Below are 22,902 nucleotides of genomic sequence, written 5' to 3'. Positions count from 1 at the left end.
CTCTTTTGGTAAGTACTTCCCCGTTTTATATTTTCTATTGTAAGACACACCTATTTCAGATGTGTATAAAATACCTAAATTACAAAATGTACTAACCTGTTTGTTCTTCACAGCAGAGTGGTATGGTCATATGGTAGGATGTCTTAATGTCTCATTGAATTTATTATTGAAACAAATGAGACACCCCTTCAGCCATACAAACGAAGATGTATCCAAACTGAGAAACTTATCTGTTTTGGTAAGTACTTCCTTGTTTTTAATTTTTTATTGTAAGACACAGCTATTTCAGATATGATTGACCTACCTAAATTACAAAATGTATTAACCTGTTTGCTCTTCACAGCAGAGAGATATGGTCATATGGCAGGAAGGCTAAATGTCTCATTGAATTTATTATTGTAACAAACGAGACACTTCTTCAGCCATACATATGATGAATTATCCGAACTGCAAAACTTCTCTCTGTAGGTAAAAACTTCCTCGTTTTATATTTTTTGTTGTAAGACACAGATATTTCAGATGTGAGTGAACTACGTAAATTACAAAATGTACTTACCTGTTTGTTCTTTACAGCAGGGTGATATGGTCATATGGCAGGAAATCTTAATGTATATTGTATTTATTATTGTAACAAACATGTCACCTCTCCAGCCATACAAACGATGAAGTGTCCGAACTTCAGAACTTCTCTCTTTTGGTAAGTACTACCTCGTTTTAGAGGGTCTATACAAGGGCGATGTACTTGAGGACAATATTATGGAAATGGAAGAGGATGTAGATGAAGATGAAGTGGGAGATACAATACTGCGTGAAGAGTTTGACAGAGCAGTGAAAGACCTGAGTCGAAACAAGGCCCCCAGAGTGGATAACATTCCATTGGAACTACTGACGGCCTTGGGAGAGCCAGTCCTGACAAAACTCTACCATCTGGTGAGCAAGATATATGAAACAGGCGAAATACCCTCAGACTTAAAGAAGAATATAATAATTCCAATCCCATAGAAATCAGGTGTTGACAGATGTGAGAATTACCGTACAATCAGTTTAATAAGCCACAGCTGCAAAATACTAACACGAATTCCTTACAGATGAATGGAAAAACCAGTAGAAGCCGACCTCGGGGAAGATCATTTTAAATTACGTAGACCTCACGACTTATATTTGAAGAAAGATTAAGGAAAGGCAAACCTACGTTTGTAGCATTTGTAGACTTAGAGAAAGCTTTTGACAATGTTGACTGGAATACTCTCTTTCGAATTCTAAAGGTGGCAGGGGTAAAATACAGGGAGCGAAAGGCTATTTACAATTTGTACAGAAACCAGATTGCAGTTATAAGAGTCGAGGGACATGAAAGGGAAGCTGTGGTTGGGAAAGTAGTAAGACAGGGTTGTAGCCTCTCCCCGATGTTATTCAATCTGTATATTGAGCAAGCAGTAAAGGAAACAAAAGAAAAGTTCGGAGTAGGTATTAAAATCCACGGAGAAGAAATAAAAACTTTGAGGTTCGCCGATGACATTGTAATTCTGTCAGAGAAAGCAAAGGACTTGGAAGAGCAGTTGAACGGAATGGAAGGTGTCTTGAAGGGAGGATATATGATGAACATCAACAAAAGCTAAACAAGGATAATGGAATGTAGTCGCATTAAGTTGGGTGATGTTGAGGGTATTAGTTTAGGAAATGAGACACTTAAAGTAGTAAAGGAGTTTTGCTTTTTGGGGAGCAAAATAACTGATAATGGTCGAAGTAGAGAGGATATAAACTGTAGACTGGCAATGGCAAGGAAAGCGTTTCTGAAGAAGCGAAATTTGTTAACATCGAGTATAGATTTAAGTGTAAGGAAGTCATTTCTGAAAGTATTTGTATGGAGCGTATCCATGTATGGAAGTGAAACATGGACGGTGAGTAGTTTGGACAAGAAGAGAATAGAAGCTTTCAAACTGTGGTGCTACAGAAGAATGCTGAAGATTAGATGGGTAGAACACATAACTAATGAGGAGGTAGTGAATAGGATTGGGGAGAAGAGGAGTTTGTGGCACAACTTGACCAGAAGAAGGGATCGGTTGGTAGGACACATTCTGAGGCATCAAGGGACCACCAATTTAGTATTGGAGGGCAGTGTGGAGGGTAAAAATCGTTGGAGGAGACCAAGAGATGAATACATGAAGCAGATTCAGAAGGATGTAGGTTGCAGTAGGTACTGGGAGATGAAGAAGCTTGCACAGGATAGAAAAGCATGGAGAGCTGCATCAAACCAGTCTCAGGACTGAAGAACACAAAAACAACAACCTCGTTTTATATTTTTTTTTTTATTGTAAGACACAGCTATTTCAGATATGAATGACCTACCTTAATTACAAAATGTACTAATCTGTTTGCTCTTCACAGTAGGGTGATATGGGCATATGGCAGGAAGGATTAATGTCTCATTGAATTTAATATTGTAACAAACGAGACACCTCTTCAGCCAGACAAACGATGAAGTATCCGAACTGCAAAACTTCTCTCTTTTGGTAAGTACTTCCCCGTTTTATATTTTTTATTGTAAGACACACCTATTTCAGATGTGTATAACATACCTAAATTACAAAATGTACAAACCTGTTTGTTCTTCACAGCAGAGTGATATGATCATATGGGAGGAAGGCATAATGTCTCATTGAATTTATTACTGTAACAAATGAGACACCTCGTCGGCCATACAAAAGATTAGGTATCCAAACTGCAAAACTTCTCTATTTTCGTACGTACTTCCTCGTTTTATATTTTTAATTGTGAGAAACTACCATTTCAGATATGGATGACCTACCTTAATTGCAAAATGAACTAATCTGTTTGCTCTTCACAGCACATTGATATGGTTATATGGTAGGAAGGATTAATGTCTCATTGAATTTATTGTTGTAACGAATGAGACACATCTTCAGCCATACAAACGATGAAGTATCCTAACTGCAAAATTTCTCTGTTTTTGTAAGTACTTCCTCGTTATATATTTTTTATTGTAAGACACAGCTATTTCAGATATGAATGACCTACCTTAATTACAAAATGTACTAATCTGTTTGCTCTTCACAGTAGGGTGATATGGGCATATGGCAGGAAGGATTAATGTCTCATTGAATTTAATATTGTAACAAACGAGACACCTCTTCAGCCAGACAAACGATGAAGTATCCGAACTGCAAAACTTCTCTCTATTGGTAAGTACTTCTTCGTTTTATATTTTTATTGTAAGACACAGCTATTTCAGATATGAATGACCTACCTAAATTATGAAATGTACTAACCTGTTGGCTCTTCACAGTTGAGTGATATGGTCATTTGGCAGGAAGGTTTAATGTCTCATTGAATTTATTATAGTAACAAACTAGACACCTTTCCAGCCATACAAACGATGAAGTATCCGAACTGCAAAACTTCTCTCTTTTGGTAAGTAATTCCTAGTTTTTCATTTTTTTTTTGTAAGACACAGCTATTACAGATATAAATGACATACCTACATCACCAAATGTACTAACCTGTTTGCTCTTTACAGCAGAGTGATATGGTCATATGGCAGGATGGCTAAATGTCTTGTTGAATTTATTATTGTAACAAAGGAGACACCTCTTCAGCCACACAAACGATGGAGTATCCAAACTGCAAAACCTCTCTGTTTTGGTAAGTACTTCTTCGATTTTTTTTTTTCATTGTGTAACACAGATAATTCAGATATGAATGACCTAACTAAATTACAGAATATACTAACCTGTTTGCTCTTCACAGGAGAGTGATATGGTCATATGGCAGGAAGGCTTAATGTCTCATTGAATCTATTATGGTAACAAATGAGACACCTCTTCAGCATTACAAACGACGAAGTATCCGAACTGAAAAACGTACCTGTTTTGGTAAGTACTTCCTCGTTTTATATTTTTTATTGTAAGACACAGCTATTTCAGATATGAATGACCTACCTAAATTAAAAATGTACTTACCTGTTTGCTCTTCACAACAGAGAGATATGGTCATATGGCAGGAAGGCTTAATATATCATTGAATTTTTTATTGTAACAAAAGGGACAACTCAGCAGCCATACAAACGATGAGGTATCCAAACTGCAAAACTTCTCTCTATTGGTAAGTATTTCCTCTTTTTTTTTTAATTGTGTGACACAGGTATTTCAGATATGAATGACCAACCTAAATTACAAACTGTACTAACCTGTTTGCTCTTCACTTCAGAGTGATATGGTCTTTTGGAAGGACGGCTTAATGTCTCATTGAATTTCTTATTGCAACAAACGAGACACCTCTTCAGCCATAGAAATGATGATGTATCTGAAATGCAAAACTGCTCTCTTTTGGTAAGTACTTCCTCGTTTTATATTTTATATTATAAGACACAGCTATTTCAGATATGATTGAACTACCTTAATTACAAAATGTTCTAATCTGTTTGCTCTTCACAGCAGAGTGATATGGTCATATGGCAAGAAGGCTAAATGTCTCATTGAATTTATTATTGTTGCAAACGAGACACTCTTCAGCCATACAAACTATGAATTATCCGAACTGCAAAACTGCTCTCTTTTGGTAAAAACTTCCTCGTTTTATAATTTTTTGTTGTAAGACACAGCTATTTCAGATATGAATGGCCTACCTTAATTACAAAATGTAGTAACCTGTTTGCTCTTCACAACAGAGTGATATGGTCATATGGCAGGTCTCATTGAATTTATTATTATAACAAACGAGACACCTCTTCAACCACACAAACGAATAATTAGCCAAACTGCAAAACTACTCTCTTTTGGTAAGTACTTCCTCGTTTTATATTTTTTATTCTGAGACACAGCTATTTCAGATATGTATGACCTACCCAAATTACATAATGTACTAATCTGTTTGCTCTTCACAGCGGAGTGACATGGTCATGTGGCAGGAAGGCTTAATGTCTCACTGAATTTAATACTGTAACAATCGAGACACCTCTTCAGCCATACAAGCAATGAAGGATCCGAACTGCAAAGCTTCTCTCTTTTGGTAAGTACTTCGTCGTTTTATAATTTTTTTTGTAAGACACAGCTATTACAGATATGAATGACCTACCTAAAATACAAAACGTACTAACCTGTTTGCTCTTCACAGCAGAGTGATATGGTCATATGTCAGGAAGGCTTAATGTCTTATTGAATTTATTATTGCAACAAACGCTATACCGCTTCAGCCATAAAAACGATGAAGTATCCGAACTGCAAAACTTCTCTCTTTTGTTAAGTACTTTCTCGTTATATATTTTTTATTGTAAGACTAAGCTATTTCAGATATGAATGACGTACCTAAATTACAAAATGCACTAATCTCTTTGCTCTCACAGCAGGGTGATATGGTCATATGGTAAGATGGCTTAATGTCTCATTGAATTTATTATTGTAACAAACGAGACACCTCTTCAGCCATACAAATGATGAAATATCCGAACTGCAATACTTCTCTCTTTTGGTAAGTACTTCCGCGTTATATATTTTTTATTGTAAGACACAGCTGTTTCAGATATCAATGACCTACGTAAAATACAAAATGTAGTAACCATTTTTCTCTTCACAGTAGAGTGATATTGTCATATGACAGGAAGTTTTATGGCTTCACTGAATTTATTATTGTAACAAATGAGACATTTCTTCAGCTTTACAAACGATGAAGTATCCGAACTGCAAAACCTCTTTCTTATGGTAAGTACTTCCTCGTTTTATATTTTTATTTGTAAGACACAGCTATTACAGATATGAATGACCTACTTTAATTACAAAATGTACTAATCTGTTTGCTCTTACAGCAGGGTGATATGGGCATATGGCAGTAAGGCTTAATATTTTATTGAATTTATTATTGTGACTAACGAGACACCTCTTCAGCCATACAAACGATGAAGTCCCGAATTGCAAAATTCCACTCTTTCGGTAAGTACTTCCTCGTTTTATATTTTTTATTGTAAGACACACCCATTTCGGATATAATTGACCTACGTAAATTACAAAATGTACTAACCTGTTTGCCCATCACGGCAGAGTGATGTGGTCATACGGTAGGAATGGTTAATGTCTTATTGAATTTATTATTGTAACAAACGAGTCACCGTTTGTGTCATAGAAACGATGAAGTATCTGAACTGTTAAACTTCTTTCTTTTGGTAAGTACTTCCCTGTTTTACACTTTTTATTGTGACACACAGCTATTACAGCTATGAATGACCTAGCTTAACTACAACATGTGCTAACCTGTTTGCTCTTCACTGCAGGGTGATATGGTCATATGGCAGGAAGGCTGAGTGTCCAACTGAACTTAGTATGTTTCATTGAATTTATTATTGTAACAAACGAGACACCTCTTCTGCCATACAAACGACGAAGTTACCGAATTGCAAATTTTCTCTCTTTTGGTAAGTATTTCCTCGTTTTATATTTCTTATTGCAAAACACAGCTATTTCAGTTATGAGTGACCTACCTAAATTACAAAATGTACTAACTTGCTTGCTCTTCACAGCAGAGTGATATGGTCATATGGCAGGAAGGCTTAATGTCTCATTGAATTTATTATTGTAACAAACGAGACACCACTTCAACCATACAAACGATGAAGTATACGAACTGCAAAACTTCTCTCTTTTGGTAAATACTTCTGTGTTATATATTTTTTACTGTAAGACACAGCTATTTCAGATATGAATGACCTACCTAAATTACAAAACGTACTAACCTGATTGCTCTTTAGAACACAGTGATATGGTCATATGGCAGGAAGGCTTAATGTGTCATTGAATTAATTATAGTGACCAACGAGACACCTCTTCAGCCATACAAACGATGAAGTATCCGAACTGCAAAACTTCTCTCTTTTGGTAAGTACTTCATTGTTTTATATTTTTTTATCTGAGACACAGCTATTTCAGATATGTATGACCTACCCAAATTACATAATGTACTAATCTGTTTGCTCTTTACAGCAGGGTGGTATGGTCATGTGGCAGGAAGGCTTAATGTCCCATTGAATTTAATACTGTAACAAACGAGACACCTCTTCAGCCATACAAACAATGAAGCATCCGAACCCCAAAGCTTCTCTCTTTTGGTAAGTTCTTCTTGGTTTAATATTTTTTATTGTAAGATACAGCTTTTTCAGATATGAATGATCTACCTTAAGTACAAAGTGTACTAATCTGTTTGCTCCTACAGCAGGGTCTTTTGGGCATATGGCAGGAAGGCTCAATGTTCATTGAATTTATTACTGTAACAAACGAGACACCTCTTGAGCCATTCAAAAATGAAGTGTCCCAACTGCAAAACTTCTCTCTTTTGGTAAGTAATTCCTCGTTTTTCATTTTTATTGTAAGACACAGCTATTTGAGATATGAATGACATACCTAATTCACCAAATGTACTAACATGTTTGCTCTTCACAGCAGGGTGATATAGTCTTATGGCAGGATGACTAAATGTCACGTTGAATTTATTATTGTAACAAATGAGACACCTCTTCAGCCATACAAACGATGGAGTATCTGAACTGAAAATCTTATGTGTTTGGTATGTACTTCCTCGTTTTATATTTTTTATTGTAGGACACAGCTATTTCAAATATGAATGACATACCTAAATTACAAAATGTATTAACCTGCTTGCACTTCAAAGCAGAGTGATATGGTCATATGGCAGGAAGGCTCAATGTCTCATTGGATTTGTTATTGTAACAAAAGAGACAGCTTAGCAGTCATACATACAATGAAGTATCCAAACTGCAAAATTTCTCTCTTTTGGTAAGTACTTCTTCGATTCTTTTTTTTTTTAATTGTGTAACACAGATATTTCAGATATGAATGACCTATCTAAATTACAAAATGTACTAACCTGTTTGCTCTTCACAGGAGAGTTATATGGTCATATGGCAGGAAGGCTTAATGTCTCATTGAATTTATTATTGTAACAAATGAGACACATCTACAGCCATACAAACGATGAAGTATCCGAACTAAAAATGTAACTGTTTTGGTAAGTACTTCCTCGTTTTATATTTTTTATTGTAAGACACAGCTATTTCAGATATGAATGACCTACCTAAATTACAAAATGTACTAACCTGTTTGCTCTTCACAGCAGAGTGATACGGTCATTTGGAAGGACAGCCTAATGTCTCATTGAATTTCTTATTGTAACAAACGAGACACTTCTTCAGCCATAGAAACGATGATGTATCCGAAACCCAAAACTGCTCTCTTGTGGTAAGTACTTCCTCGTTTTATATTTTATATTGTAAGACACAGCTATTTCAGATATGAATGACCTACCTTAATTACAAAATGTACTAACCTGTTTGCTCTTCACAGCAGAGTGATATGGTCATATGGCAGGAAGGCTAAATGTCTCATTGAATTTATTATTGTTGCTAACGAGACACCTCTTCAGCCATACAAACTATGAATTATGCGAACTGCATAAGTGCTCTCTTTTGGTAGAAACTTCCTCGCTTTATAATTTTTTGTTGTAAGACATAGCTATTTCAGATATGAATGATCTACCTAAATTACTAAAAGTACTAATCTGTTTGTTCTTCACAGCATGGTGATATGGTCATATGGCAGGAAGGCTTAATGTCTAATTTTATTTATTATTGTGACAAACGAGACACCTCTTCAGACAGATAAACGATGAAGTATCCTAACTGCAAAATATCTCCCTTCTAGTAAGTACTGCCTCGTTATATATTTTTTATTGTAAGACACAGCTATTTCAGATATGAATGACCTAACTAAATTACAAAATGAAGTAACCTGTTTGCTCTTCACAACAGAGTGATATGGTCATATGGTAGGATGGCTTTAAGTCTCATTGAATTTATTATTGAAACAAATGAGACACCCCGTCAGCCATACAGACGATGAAGTATCTACACTGAGAAACGTATCTGTTTTGGTAAGTACTGCCTCGTTTTTAACATTTTATTGTAAGACACAGCTATTTCAGATATGATTGACCTACCTAAATTACAAAATGTATTAACCTGTTTGCTCTTTACAGCAGAGAGATATGGTCGTAAGGCAGGAAGGCTTAATGTCTGACTGAATTTATTATTGTAACAACAGAGACACCTCTTCAGCCCTTCAAACTATGATGTATCTGAACTGCAAAGCGACTCTCTTTTGGTAAGTACTTCCTCGTACTACATTTTTTATTGTGAGACACAAATATTTCAGATAATAATGACCTTCTTTAATTACAAATTGTACTAATCTGGTTGCTCTTCACAGTAGGGTGATATTGGCAGCAAGTTTTATGTCTCATTAAATCATTATTGTAACAAACGAGACACGTTTTCAGCGATACAAACGATAAAGTATCCGATCTGCAAAACTTATATCTTTTGCTAAGTACTTCCTCCTTTTATATTTAGTATTTGAGAAAAACACCTATTTCAGATATGAATGATGTACGTAAATTACATAATGTGCTGACTTGTTTGCTCTTCACAGCAGAGTGATATGGTCATATGGCAGGATGGCTTAATGTCTCATTGAATTTAATATTGTAACAAACGAGACACCTCTTCAGCCATACAAACGAATAATTAGCCGAACTGCAAAACTTCTCGCTTTTGGTAAGTACTTCCTCATTTTATATTTTTTATTCTGAGACACAGCTATTTTAGATATGTATGATCTACCCGAATTACATAATGTACTAATCTGTTTGCTCTTCACAGCAGGGTGGAATGGTCATATGGGAGGAAGCCTTAATGTCTCATTGAATTTATTATTGTAACAAACGAGACACCTCTTCAGCCATACAAATGATGAAGTATCCGAACTGCAGAAATTCTCTCTTTTGGTAAGTACTTATTCGTTATTTATTTTTTATTGTAAGACACAGCTGTTTCAGATATGAATGACCTACCTAAAATACAAAATGTACTAACCTGTTTGCTCTTCACAGCAAAGTGATATGGTCATATGGCAGGAAGGCTTAATGTCACATTGAATTTATTATTGTAACAAACGCGACACCTCTTCAGCCATGAAAACGATGAAGTATCGGAACTGCAAAACTTCTCTCTTTTGGTGAGTACTTCCTCGTTTTATATTTTTTATTGTGAGACACAGCTATTTCAGATATGAATGACCTTCCTTAATTACAAAATGTATTAATCTGTTTGCTCTTACAGCAGCGTGATTTGGGCGTATGGCGGGAAGGCCTAATGTCTCATTGAATTTATTATTGTAACGAACGATGAAGTTACCGAATTGCAAATTTTCTCTCTTTTGGTAAGTACTTCCTCGTTTTATATTTTTTATTGTGAAACACAGCTATTTCAGTCATGAATGACCTACCTAAATTACAAAATGTACTAACATGTTTCCTCTTCACAGCAGAGTGATATGGTTATATGGCAGGAAGGCTTAATGTCTCATTGAATTTGTTATTGTATTAAACGAGACACCTCTTCAGCCATACAAACGATGAAGTATCCGAACTGAAAAACTTCTCTCTTTTGGGAAGTACTTCCCTGTTTCATATTTTTTACTGTAAGACACAGCTATTTCAGATATGAATGACCTATCTAAATTACAAAATGTACTAACCTCTTTTAAGGATTTTATGGTGTTGTGAAGGTCATATCCATGTTATTATGGTTCTTTGTAATGACTGGTCTGAGATATTCTATGGTAGCAACTTCTGAACCAAACAGCCCCAACTTCACAGTAACAATTTGAAGTTTTTATTGGGAAGATCAGCAACACCACACACATCTGTTACTTGTGAATCACTTATTCTTAATGTTATGTGCTCCTCTTTGTCTCTGGTTCTACCAGTGTCTTCCTTCACTTTATCCCATATTTTTATTTTGTTATCTGATGTGACTATTTGCTTTGATGTCTGTATTACTATCTTCAACATGTTCTGTAATGATCTGTAGCACTTACGTTAGAGTTATTTATGACTGATAGATATAGTTTCCTTTTTGTCCTACAGTATACATTTAAACCATCAGCAACTAGCGATTCTTCCCTTTTTGTTGTCAAATATGCCAATACAGCTTCAAAGTGATTTATGAACAGATTAAAATTAACTGCTGGTACTTGTTATACACATACTATTATGAATGATTTATTACTTAATAATATAATTTCAACAGCAGTTGAGACAAATACGAATTAGGTTATGCTGCAAGCAGCAAAAGGTGATGAAGAAGAAGAAGAGAGAAATAAAACCAATCAGAGAGAGAGAAATTGTGCGTAGAAGTATTTTATTCCTTTACAAAGATCAAGTTGTGCTCTTTTATAACTCCTGTTACAAAAACTTTTTCCACATTGTTTGCTGTCACCACCAACTTCTGGATAAAAAATGGAAGCATGATCCTACTTACAGAAAAGTGGTGAAAGATGCAGCACACACTTGAGTGTAGGCAGATGTACCTTGGTCTTTGAAGACTTGAATAAAATTTTCATCAGAGATTTAACTGAAAAACAGTTTCATCTACAAGACTTTGCTGGATATTAAACAAATAACCAACTGTTAAGATATCCTTTGTTAGAAAGAAATGAATTTCAATGTATACTAGTCGACATAAGCAGCATTGACAAAAAATTCGACTAAATACCTACCTCGCAAAGGTGTCATAATTCCAGTCCATAGTCCATAGCTGAAAGTTAGTTAAACTATCAAATGTTCAGTAGTCTTGCATGACATGTTTGAAAAATGCCTAAAATTTCCTTTACGTTGGTTTATGATCTTTGAAACTCGGAAAATGGCTATCAAATCCGTATTTAATATCCTGACATCAATTACACAATGTTACCAACTCTTTCTGTTACAAGTTCACACCCAAAAGCATCAAAAAGATATGTAGTCAGACCTGATATTTTGAACGTCCTAACAGTTACTGACCCATCATTAACTGCGAGTTGACACATTCAGACGTTCAGTAGGCTTCTTGTAAAGAAGGACTCACCAAAATGTCTCGCAATCTGCACGAAACACGTCACACAGAGTTTACGTAAAATATGAAATGTTCACACGCAAATATCTTCTAAAATAAACCACTCATAAACCTTAAACTTTCACAAAATACTCAATACTGTAGTCGCTTTCCGTCAACGACACGAGAACCAATCAAACGTGTGAATTTTTTCATTTTGGAACTGTGGTGTCACCGCCAGACACCACACTTGCTAGGCGGTCCGTTAGTATACATCGGACCCGCGTGTCGCCACTATCAGTGATTGCAGACTGAGCGCCGCCACACGGCAGGTCTAGAGAGCCTTCCTAGCACCCGCCCCAGTTGTACAACTGACTTTGCTAGCGATGGTTCACTGACAAAATACGCTCTCATTTACCGAGACGATAGTTTAGCATAGCCTTCAGCCACGTCATTTGCTACGACCTAGCAAGGCGCCATATTCAATTACTATTGATATTGTGAATCATGTACCATCAAGAGCGACGTTCATCATTAATGGATTAAAGTTAAGTATTTCACCAGCTACGTCCGTTTTTCTAAATTCTAAATTCCTTGTCCTGTTCCATACCTCACGCCAGCCTGCATGAGCTAAAACGCGTGCCTTTCGGCCTCCTCTAGTAACACGGTGTTGGCTCTCCTGCCAACCACAACATTGGAGAGGAGGCAAAACCGCGTTCTTATCGATATTGCTCTGATTTACTTGTGTAATGGCTTCGCCACAGTCTCCAGATGTACTGTCCGAATTTTATCGCTTACAGAATCAGCAGATGCAGGCCTTACTGGATGCCCATGGACAGCTCGTTCAGGGTCAACGTGCGATGCAAAACGATGCGGCAGCAGCCGCTCCACCACTAACGCAGTCACAACACGCAGTTGCACCAACTTTTCGACCTTTTGATTCTGCAGTGGAAACCTGGACGGAGTGGTCACGCCAATTTGGATTCCATCTTGCCGCCTACAGAATTCAAGGTAACGAGCGGCAGCCTTTTTTGTTATCATCTGTCGGGGTGAACACGTACCGTATGATAGTCAAATTATTTCCCCGACGCGACGTAGCAACTCTGTCCTATGAAGAAATTTTGTCTGCATTAGATGCAGATAGATATAAAAGAATCAGTCAATGTAGTTGTGAAACAGTATACCTTCTTTCGTACAAAACGTATGGCAGGTCAGACTAATCGGGAGTGGGTTGCAACCTTGCAAGACCTTACTGGGGATTGTGCTTTTGAGTGTCAATGTGGAATCCCTTATTCAGATACTATGGAACGTGATGCAATTGCACAGAACGTTTCTGATGTTCGTATAAGGGAACAGATTTTGAAACTAGTCAATCCCCCCCTTCAACAAGTGATGGACATATTGGATCGGCAAGACACACTTGACTTCACTCAGGAATCATTTGAAACTTCGCCACCCGTGTGTCAGGTTAACCGGCCTGCTGGGCGAGCTGCACGGAACAGTAAACAGCCCTTGCACCCAACCGCGCCGCTGCTGCCAGGCTCTCAGCCATGTGTGCCGCACCATCAAGCAAATGCAGTGCTAAAATCATGCCCGCTGTGCACTACTAGACATTCGCATGAGAATTGCCCGTCACGCCAAGCTATTTGCTTTTTCTGTGGAAAACAACACTAATGATTGATAACTAGAATTAAGCACCTGGGTGGTTATATTGGAAAAAATAATCATTTGTATATTTATTTAAAAAGTAGCACTCAACCAAAATCTCAAGAATTTATAAAAAGACATGAAAATTGAAGATATAATTAATGAAAAATTACTACTTTTATTGAAAATAATGATAAAATTTATTCCATTAGATGAATGTGAAGATAATTCAGTTGTAGTTTCTGACTAGATAGAGCATATTTTACTAGAGGTGGGAATAAAGAAATAGATTGCTTTTATATACCTCAAACTTATTCAAAAATACCAAAAGAACAAGTTATAGGTAATATTAACTTTTAAATATTTTCAGGCAAAATAATACAAATGTACACATGTTTATCATGAATTTTATAGGGGTGATTTAAAATTTTATGATTTAGTGAAATGTGTAGTAAATGTGGGAATATCCACCTGGCAGATTAGCTTCGAGGTCCGGTGTGTTGGCCAGCCTGTGGATGGCTTTTAGACATCTAACCATCTACCTTGGCAAATGCAGGCTAGTTCCCCTTTTTCCCGCCTCAGTTACACTGTGTCAGCGATTGCTGCACAAACACCTTTTCCACGTATGCATATACCAATAATTATTCTACCATACAAACATTTGGGGCTACACTCTTTTCCTATGAGACATTCCCAGGGGAGTTCACTAGGGGCCAAACTGCACAATAACCCTGGGTTTAGTATGGGACAGTGGTGGGGTGCGTGGACTGCTGTGGCCTGTTGTGAGGTTATGAACCACTGAGGGTTATGGTGGGATGAAGCCTATCCATTGTTTCTAGGTTCCTGGCTTTGTGCAATACACTACAGTACAAATGTTACAATAGAGATGAATTTGGTTTTATAAAATTATATGTGAGAAGAAAAATTAATAATGGTAAATATAGAGGAAAGATTAAGAATTTTTTAAACATTGGATGTAAGGAAATGTAAGGAATAGAAGAACAATCATTTACCTTATATTCATATATAAATATTTTAAATGTTAAACATAAAGATGTTGAACATGAAAACGATGAACATAAATGTTGAACATATAAACATTGAGCTTAAAAATGCTGAATGTAAATGTTGAACATAAAAACAATAAGCATAAAACGTTGAACATTAAACGTTAAACATAAACAATGAATGTAAAATAAAAAATGATTCCTGTATTTTTATTATAATAGGTATTTTCGAAATATGACCCAGAGGTTGTTAAAAAAGAAAATGAAATAGAACAATAAAAGAATACTTAAAATAAGAGTTTAAAAATGGAAAAAACAACCAAGAACAGATTACAAAAAAATTTAAAAAAGAAGATCAACCAGCTATTGATGTAACTGAAAAGGTGGAACAAGGAATCGAAGCATTAGATGATAATGTGTTAAAGGCAACTCAATAAAATACAGAAGTTTAAAAACAAATGGTTCCTTGTAACAACATTATTTAGAAGAACTGAATGATATATTCCAATAACTAAACAATATGATATAAAATAGATTATATGTTATGTGAATCATAAATACATGATTTATTGAATAAATATGAACAAGATGTTAAAGATAGATAAAATGATGATAAAAAGATGTTAAAAATAAATGTAAGTGAAAGAATGTAGAAGTTTGAGTCATAGCGAACATACTGTTTTTGGATTAAGACCTCTTCGTACTTTTAAATATATCGTTAAATACCCAATTGAATACATTCTGATCGGAAACTCAAAACCATTCCAGGCCCTTGGCTTCGCGCTGGAATCAGAATCGAACCAAGGATACTCTGGCTCGCGAAACTTCGCCCATGGAAATTCATGTAGTTCATTCCAATCCGTCCAGTGCCTCACTCTCTAAAAGTTACTGTGTTCGTCCCACAAATAGTGTGTGTCGACATCACCGACACTCCCGTCAGGTTGCAAGTGATTTTGTACCAGTGGCAGTTCACGTTGCACGAGACAGTCGCTCATGTCATGAGCAGGACAATAAACTTTTTGTCGCCTTGGACATTAACGGCAGAGTGATACCATTCCAGCTTGATACCGGAGCTGCAGTTTCACTGATCAATCAATACACCTACAAACAGCTGGGCACACCTCCGTTGCATGCCGCAAATGTTAAGTTAACTAGCTATTCAGGTCAAGACATCCCTGTGTTAGGACAATGCAGCCTTCTTGCAACATACAAAGGACAAACAAAACTTGTGTCCAGAATGAGATTTTCACTCTGCAGCGGAGTGTGCGCTGATATGAAACTTCCTGGCAGATTAAAACTGTGTGCCCGACCGAGACTCGAACTCGGGACCTTTGCCTTTCGCGGGCAAGTGCTCTACCAACTGAGCTACCGAAGCACAACTCACGCCCGGTACTCACAGCTTTACTTCTGCCAGTACCTCGTCTCCTACCTTCCAAACTTTACAGAAGCTCTCCTGCTTCTGTAAAGTTTGGAAGGTAGGAGACGAGGTACTGGCAGAAGTAAAGCTGTGAGTACCGGGCGTGAGTCGTGCTTCGGTAGCTCAGTTGGTAGAGCACTTGCCCGTGAAAGGCAAAGGTCCCGAGTTCGAGTCTCGGTCGGGCACACAGTTTTAATCTGCCAGGAAGTTTCAAAACTTGTGCCATTTTATGTCCTTCGTTCTTCTTCTGCAGTGAACTTGTTTGGTTTCGATTTATTTCAGTTGTTTAACTTGTCTATAGTGAAACAGGTCCTATCAGTGAACCAGACTGTGCCTTCAGACAGTGTTTCTCGTCTATGTGAAGAATTTGCAGATATTTTTGCACCGGGACTCGGTTGCGCTAAGAACTATAAAGCACATTTGGAACTGAAAGTAAACGTGCAACCGAAATGTTTCAGAGCACGCAATGTTCCCCACGCATTGCGTGATGAGGTCACAAAAACATTACACGATTTGGAATCACAAGGTGTAATTGAACGTGTGCAGGCTTCTCTCTGGGCATCACCCTTAGTAATATTGCCAAAACCTTCCGGAAAATTGAGACTTTGTGTGGACTTCAAGGCAACAGTGAATCCACAACTAGTGAGTGCAACTTTTCCTTTACACTGCCCGGAAGATCTTTTTGACAAACTGTTTCAGGTAAATATTTTTCGAAGTTGGACCTAGCAGATGCGTACTTGCAAATACCAGTGGACGAAAAATCAAAGTGCGTTTTGTGGTTAACACGCATCTTGGTTTGTATCGATTCAAATGACTGCCATTCAGGTGTTCATCTGCTCCTGCATTGTTTCAGCAATATCTACAAACTGTTTGTGCATCGGTCCCTACTGCAGCAAATTATCTGGACGATATTGTGATATCCGGAAAGACGGAAGAAGAACATTTGGCCAATCTGAGAACATTATTTCAGGTCTTGCGACAAAATGGTCTTCGCTTGCGGAAGGACAAATGTGTGTTTTCTGCTCGTGATTTGCCATACCTGGGACATGTACTCAATGCCCAAGGCATACATCCCAGTCCCACGCACCTTCGTGCTATACAAGACATGCCTTCACCGCAGAATTTGAAGCAGCTACAGAGTGTGCTGGGAAAAATAAATTACTATAACAGATATGTGCCAAATGCCTCTTTCATTTCAGCTCCGCTTCATCGCTTACGCCATAAAGGTGTTGCATTCATCTGGATGACGGAATGCAAACGCGCCTTTTGCCAGTTGAAATCGGCGTTGCTTTCCAATACTTGCCTTACGCCATTCGATCCCCAGAAGCCCCTTTTGTTGATGGTGGATGCATCGGATTTCGGGATCGGTGCTGTGCTCGTGCACAAAGATGGATCGCACGATCGCCCTATTGCCTTTGCGTCCAAATTGTTCTCGTCTGCACAAAGAAATTGTTCACAGATCGAGAAAGAAGCATTGGCTCTCGTATTTGGTGTTACAAAGTTTCATGATTTCTTGTATGGTCGTCACTTTACCATAATCATAGACCACAAACCTTTGACATCGCTTTTTCATCCGACCAAGTCTGTACCTCCACGTACAGTGCAGAAATTCATTCGCCGGTCTATTTTCCTCTCGCAGTACCGCTACGGTATCTTGTATCAGTCCACTGCTAAGCATGGAAACGCCGATGCATTGTCCCGCTTGCCTGTTGCTGAGGATAGGGCATTCGATTCCTCTGAACTTGCTTGCATGTTCATTGATATGGAAACCGATGATGTGGTCGAATCGTTTCCGATTGATTTTCGTCGTGTAGCTACAGCCACAGCTGCCGACCCTGTCCTTGCTACCGTTCTGCGGTTTGTTGCTACGCAATGGCACTTGTCAAAGTCACGGATCGGGGACCCGTTGGTTTGCCGATTTTTTGCTCACAAGGAGAGACTTTTTGTTCGACGTGGTGTTTTGTTGTTGCGTTCTGATAATGATCAGTCCAGGGTCGTGGTCTCACGTTCGTTACAGTCCTCTGTCTTACAGCTTCTCCACCAAGGACATTGGGGTATAGTGAGAACGAAACAACTTGCTCTCAGCACTGTACTTGGTTCAGAATCGATGCCGCAATTGCGAATATGTGCTCTTCTTGCATGGTGTGTGCCGAACAACAATCGGCACCACTACAGAAATTCTTTGCATGGCCAAAAGCCACTTCCCCTTGGCAACGCTTACACATCGATTTTGCTGGTCCTTTCTGGAATGCTCGATGGTTGGTTGTGGTAGATTCATTCAGTAATTTTCCTTTTGTTGTCCGGATGTCTTCCATGACGTCATCTGCCACCATCCAAGCGTTATCTGCTATCTTTTGCATTGAAGGTTTCCACAGACTATTGTTTCCGACAATAGCCCACAATTCATGTCTGCAGAATTTCAGTCATTCTGCAAGGCCAATGGTAGTCAACATCTGACGTCCGCGCCGTTTTCGCCACAGTCAAACGGTGCCGCTGAACGATTGGTCAGGACTTTCAAGTCACAGATGTTGAAGTTAAAAGAGTCGCATTCTCGGGAGGACGCGTTATTGCTCTCTTTGTCCTCGTCTCACTCTCAGCCCTGAGATGGTCGCTCACTGGCTGAGTTGCTCCACAGTCGCCCTCATCGAACCTTGATGTCTTTGCTACATTCGCCGCATCAGGTTCCTGTGCAGCGGCAGACACCTGCTTTTGCCCCAGGCGACCTTGTCTACTACCGCCACTACCGAGGTTCACGGCGTTGGCTCGAAGGGCGCATTCTTCGTTGCCTCGGACGCGCCATGTATCTGGTTATGGGGGCCTCTGGTGACGTGCGCCGGCATCTCAACCAGCTGCGCCTCTGTCGTCGCACGGGATCTGCCGCTCGCCGTCTGCTTTCAGCGACGGTGCCGTCTGGTCAGCGCCCTGGGGACCCATCTACTGGCTCGCTTCAGCCCCACAGGTGTTACCGACGCTGCCTCCCATTTTGTCCCATGGCGACGCACCGCCGCCGCCGCCTGTTCTCCCGCCAGCGACGCCTGCAGTGGACGCGTCGCTGCAACCGCCGGGCGCCTCCCTGGGTCACGCGCCGCCGATTGCTTCCTGTGACCAGTTGTCCTCCGACATGGAACTCTTGGCTGCTCTGGACCATATGTCGTCTTCGCCCGTAGGGTGCCCCAGCCCGATGGAGGTCAAACCTATGGTCCCTCCTGTCTCTCTGCGGGCGCATACACCGCATGTTGGCGTGCACCCTGGAGCAGGTTTTCAGGAGTTTCCTAGCTCTCTGCAGTCCGAATGGCAGGGTGCGGGTGGCACAGCCTCGCCTGTTGTTAGGCTCCCCACCTTGTCGCATACGTCAACAAGGGCTCCTCCCCACGGAGGGCGGAAACCTTATGCCTCAACTGTATGCCGATTTGCTGGGGAGGAATGTGGTGTCACCGCCAGACACCACACTTGCTAGGTGGTAGCCTTTAAATCGGCTGTGGTTCGTTAGTATACGTCGGACCCGCGTGTCGCCACTATCAGTGATTGCAGACTGAGTGCCGCCACACGACAGGTCTAGAGAGACTTCGTAGCACTCACCCCAGTTGTACAGCCGACTTTGCTAGCGATGGTTCACTGACAAAATACGCTCTCTCTTGCCGAGACGATAGTTTAGCATAGCCTTCAGCTACGTCATTTGCTACGACCTAGCAAGGCGACATATTCAGTTACTATTGATATTGTGAATCATGTACCGTCAAGAGCGACGTTCATCATTAATGGATTAAAGTTAAGTATTCCACCAGCTACGTCCGTTTTTCTAAATTCTAAATGCCTTGTCCTGTTCCAGATCTCACGCCAGCCTGCATGAGCTAAAACGCATGCCTTTCGGCCTCCTCTAGTAACACGGTGTTGTCTCTCCTGCCATCCACAACAGGAACAAATTGAATCAGCACAGGTTAACATAAGTGTTTGCCAGAAGATGGCTCCTCAGAAACTCTCTCAATTCATAGCGCTGAGGCACAAAGCCCTACTCAAACATGCAGGAAATGCTGAATTCCTATTGGATTGTACATTAATCAGCCAATCAGATCATCTTGAGCACTTCCATACTTGTGGTATTTCTAACGTTAGGCAATCGGATTACCACAAGTAATTTAGACTAGAACTCTCATAATTCCGAAACTAAACAACATTTAATGAAAACCAAAAACAATTCCCTTCCACAAAATAAAGTACTAATTTAATACTCAACTCCCCTTCTACCTGCCTTTAAGAAATTCAAGCTCATTAGGACATACATCACAAATTTCCCTATTGCACAACAACCTTCTTATGAATACATTTACAGTTTTAATAAAGTAGCACATTCTAAGTTTACGTACGTCCTCCTGTCATGCTCTGTCTCTCTAAAACATTCACACAACGAAAACACGACGTAATAACAATTTTCCAAAGTACTTTTAACTACACCAGAAATCTGTGGTAATGGAACTAAAGAAAATTCCAGAAAATTACATTATATGAGTCTTTCCTGTTGGTTGTAGTTCTCTAGGTGAATACATTACAGACCCTAACTCAGTTTCACAAAACCAGTATGGTTATTATGTATTTTAGGTAAAAATTTATATCTCTGAAAGTATTGAAGCTATTGATTTGAAATTTTTCTGTATGGTTGTCTTATCCATAGTAAGTTATTGATTTGAAATTTAAACAGTAAGTTATTGATTTGAAATTTTAACACTTTGGTTGTGTTACCATAGATTTTGGTATACCAAGTATGAAAAAGATCGCTTAATATTTAACAATACTTTTTCAGATTCATACAGAGTATGTGTAATGTATTGCACACAGCATTAGGAAAGTACATGGCTCACTTAGCACCGTAGCCAGCATCAGCTGTGCCAGCATGAGAATAAATATCAGCTCTCCTCCTGGTTCCATGGCAAGCTACACTTTCAATGCAAGATGACTAGTCATAACAAGTAGCTGTTTTACATGACATCAGCTGGCGCTCCTTCCTCTTGCTCACTTAATGTACTGCACTGCTGTCTCGGTCTTCTTGAATCCTCCTGATTGTGGGATGAGATTTCTCCTATCATCTAGGTTTGCCTCCTCCTCTTGAGTTATTTCCCATGCATCATCATTTCCACAGAATAGTGGTACTTTGTTCATCAGCTTCGAAATTTGCCATCTGTTCTGTAACTTCCTCTGCACAGACATCTCCCATTTTTTAGCAATGCAATATCATCGTCTCCACCTTTGACTGCAATTTCAGACAGGGATTCAAAATTAAGATGTTCTAAAAGAATTTTCCAAAACTTTACAATGTTATGTGCAGAATATCTTTCTATGCTCCAGCCAACCACTTTATCACATCTAGCAAGTCAGTCCTCTTCAGAATGGTGCCACAATCTTCATTATTATCACTTGCTTATATCAACAAATTGAGAAGACAGAAGTGATACTACTTCTACAGGATCTGAAGGACAGCCTGGTCCACTGACTAACAAAGAGTAGTCACATTAGGTGGAAAAAAAAGGAATTGATATCACCATTACTGAATTCACCAAAGGCAGAATGGGAAAGCACATTTTTGTCTTCCAGATACCAATGCATTTAGCAATTTTAAAGAATTCTTAATTCATCTATGCTCTCTTTTGATGATTGCATTCATACTTGACTTTTCAGGTTTCGGAAATCTCTACATTTCTGTGATTTTTGTGTTAATGTAGCCTAAATTTGAGAGTGTCAGTTGCATAACTGCAAACTAATATTTCTTACTTTTCTTACACCCAGATGCTGTTGCTTCCTTGTTTCTGTAGGGAGCATCTTATAATCTACACCACTCATCACAACTGTACAATTTGTAGCCAGATATTCCCTCCTCATGAAAATAGTTAGTGGATAAAGCGCCTCCACTAATGGTAATCTGGCGAATACCAAACCATTTCTTACACTGGCTCAGCCTTACATCACTGGTAGTTATACCTGAATCTTCTCCTCCTATATGCTGCTGAAATTGTAATGTTTCTTGGTGCAATATAAGCCCAGTAATGGGCAAACGTTTTCCTCTGAAATGTTCAGGCCACAAAAATAAATCATTCTCATCTACTTTATGCTAACATCAGCATAGTCTTCCTTACCTTTATTCCACGTCCACTACCTCAGGAAGCACAATATTTTCAATTTCTGCTCTATTTTTTTTCAAGTTTCCAACAGTACACTTTCCTATCCTTTCATTAAAATATCAGTTTTGCCACCTATCTCAGAATCCAATTGTATCACAGCAGAGTTTCTGATATATAATTATGACAATTTCTCGTCTATCACCCATTGTGGACTACAAAAGATTGGACAAAACAATAATTTAGCAATGCATGCACTTTGGACGTCTGATAAGCAACTGAAGAAACGAAGAATGAAGAGCTGCCAACAGAGCGGCTCTCTATGAGTGTTCAGTCTTGTTTGTGAGCACTTGAAGATGGCTTTTTGTTGAAGACTTGTTCTGGTAATTGACTGAATATTAACAATACACTATGTGCCTTATAATTGTGACTCCAAATATGCTACAAGCAGAAAAGATGTGTTAAAAATTTTGAAAGACCACAAAGCATTGTAGCCAGTGCCCACTTGCTAAAGCTTTGGAAAAGTAATATATGTATAATAAATGAATCAGCATTTTATCACAGAGTAGTATGGTATTAACCAATCAGGCCATATATTAACAAGATGGGTAGTCTAAGTCTACTTTATCTTATACATGCTGAGTGAATTTTTAACAAAATCACCCTTTTCTGGAATGTTTTGAAGATATATTTTGTTATGTTTTATTCGGAATGTTTTATAACAAGCGCCACTGTTGCCTTGTCATTTATTTATTTTAGGACAAAAAGGAACTT

The 22,902-nt window shown here is 38.6% G+C and overlaps 1 non-coding gene across 1 annotated transcript; it reads left to right on the top strand.

Annotated features, from left to right (window-relative positions):
- Positions 1-16,132: 16,132 nt before the first annotated feature.
- Trnas-uga (transfer RNA serine (anticodon UGA)) lies at positions 16,133-16,207 on the top strand. Its single transcript has one exon. It is a non-coding gene; the product is annotated as a tRNA-Ser (tRNA).
- Positions 16,208-22,902: the final 6,695 nt, after the last annotated feature.

Source organism: Schistocerca cancellata, chromosome 11 (genome assembly GCF_023864275.1).
Source record: "Schistocerca cancellata isolate TAMUIC-IGC-003103 chromosome 11, iqSchCanc2.1, whole genome shotgun sequence".
In the NCBI taxonomy this organism is placed as follows: Eukaryota; Metazoa; Arthropoda; class Insecta; order Orthoptera; family Acrididae; genus Schistocerca; species Schistocerca cancellata.
Note: the sequence above shows the minus strand (reverse complement) of the source record. Positions and strands in the feature narration are given on the sequence as shown.